This window comes from Populus euphratica, unplaced genomic scaffold (genome assembly GCF_000495115.2).
Source record: "Populus euphratica unplaced genomic scaffold, PopEup_1.0 scaffold729.1, whole genome shotgun sequence".
Classification (NCBI taxonomy): domain Eukaryota; kingdom Viridiplantae; phylum Streptophyta; class Magnoliopsida; order Malpighiales; family Salicaceae; genus Populus; species Populus euphratica.
This window is the reverse complement of record NW_011500607.1, coordinates 59,562-61,842: the sequence shown is the minus strand read 5'-3', so window position 1 is coordinate 61,842 and position 2,281 is coordinate 59,562.

Below are 2,281 nucleotides of genomic sequence, written 5' to 3'. Positions count from 1 at the left end.
GTAGGGTATCCTCATCATTTTCAGAAAATATGGCCGAAGAAGATAATCAATCACTTCATAATGAAAATAATGAGAATAACCGTGCTAGAACACTTAGAGACCACATGAATCCTACAAGAACAAGTGCACCATCATGCATAGTTTTTCCTCCCGATGCATCTCATTTTAATTTTAAACCAGGTATAATTCAACTTTTACCTTCTTTTCATGGCTTAGAATTGGAAAATCTATACTTGCATTTAAGGGAATTCAAGGAGGTCTGCAACACATATAATAATTTAAATTGTAGCATGAACACCATCAGAGTAAAGCTTTTTCCTTTTTCATTAAAAGATAAATCTAAAACATGGCTATAAAATTTCAGACCAGGATCCATTCGTGCTTGGGATGAAATGTAACAACAATTTTTAAAGAAGTTTTTCCCATCTCATAGAACAAACTCTTTCAAAAGACAAATCACCACTTTCACTAAAAAACCAGGAGAAACATTTTACCAATGTTGGGATAGGTATCGAGACTTGCTTAGTACTTGCCCTCATCATGGTTTTGAAACATGGAGATTGGTTTCACATTTTTATGAAGGGTTAACACCTAGAGATAGGCAAATGGTTGAATTGATGTGCAATGGAACCTTTGAAGATAAAGACCCAGATGAAGCAATGGAGTACTTAGACTTGTTAGCTGAAAATGCTCAAAATTGGGACACTACGGGTACTTATAAGGCACCGAGTAAAACTCAACCTCATACAACTAGTGGAGGTATGTACAATCTTAGGGAGGATCATGACTTTCAAGCCAAGTTTGCATCTTTAGCTAGAAAAGTCGAGGCACTAGAATTGAAAAAGAGTGGTCAATTAAAATCTGTTGAAAACATTGTGTCAAATTTGTGAAACAAATGAACACTCAACCAACGATTGTCCAACCTTGCCTTCTTTTAAGGAATGTCTCCATGAACAAGTGCACGCTTTAAACAGTTTCCAAAGGGCCAACCATAACCCATACTCACAGACATACAACCCTGGTTGGAGAAATCACCCAAATTTTAGTTGGAAGAGTGAGAACAACAATGCGCAAACTTCACAACCACCATTTCAAAGACACCATAATTTGCAAAATTCTCATGGATATGCACCTCCTTATGCTCCACCTCCTAGAAGAAATCTTGAGGAAACATTGCATGCATTCATTGAAAAGCAAGAGACAATCAATACTCAACTTGCTCAAAATATGACAGATTTTAAAGATACTCTTGCAAAATTAACATCTGCTCTCAGTTTCCAAGAGAAAGGTAAGTTTCCATCTCAACCACAACAAAATCCCAAGGGGCAATACAATGCAAATGCAAGTAGTTCCGGAAGCCAACACATGGATCAAGTCAAATCAGTCACTACTCTTCGCAGTGGTAAGGTTATTGAAAAACCCTCTCTTGAACCTTATGAGAAAGATGATGAGTCAATCTCTGAGTGTAAGGAAGGGGTTGAATCTGAAAATTGCAAAGAAAAGACTGATTCTCCGCCAACACTTCCATTTCCTCAAGCCTTGACCAAACAAAGGAAAGTCAATCACAACTCTGAAATTTTTGAAACTTTCAAACAGGTAAGAATCAATATACCTTTGTTGGATGCTATTAAACATATTTCTTCCTATGCTAAATTTTTGAAAGATCTATGCACTGTGAAGAGGAAACTGAATGTGAAAAAGAAAGCCTTTCTAGCCGAACAAGTAAGTGTTATTCTTCTGAATGTGAAAAAGAAAGCCTTTCTAGCCGAACAAGTAAGTGCTATTCTTCAGAACAATAATGCTTTGAAATATAAAGACCCTGGTTGTCCTACAATTTCTTGCTTTATTGGAGAACATAAAATTGAAAGAGCCTTTCTTGATCTCGGTTCTAGTGTGAATTTACTTCCATATTCAGTTTTTTAGAGTCTCAATCTAGTTGAGTTAAAACCAACTTCTATAACTCTTTTACTTGTCGATAGATTTATAAAAGTGCCTAGAGGAATAATTGAAGATGCGTTAGTACAAGTCGATAAATTCATTTATCCTGTGGATTTTATTGTCTTGGACACACAACCTGTTGAAGTATGTAATTCATTTCCTGTTATTTTAGGACGTCCATTTCTTGCAACTTCTAATGCATTGATTAATTGTAGGAATGGACTGATGAAGCTATCATTTGGACATTGGAGATGAATATTTTCAATATTTGTAAGCAACCTAGAGATGATAATGATTTACAGGAAGTGGACTTTACTGAAAAATTAATTCATGATCAATTTCC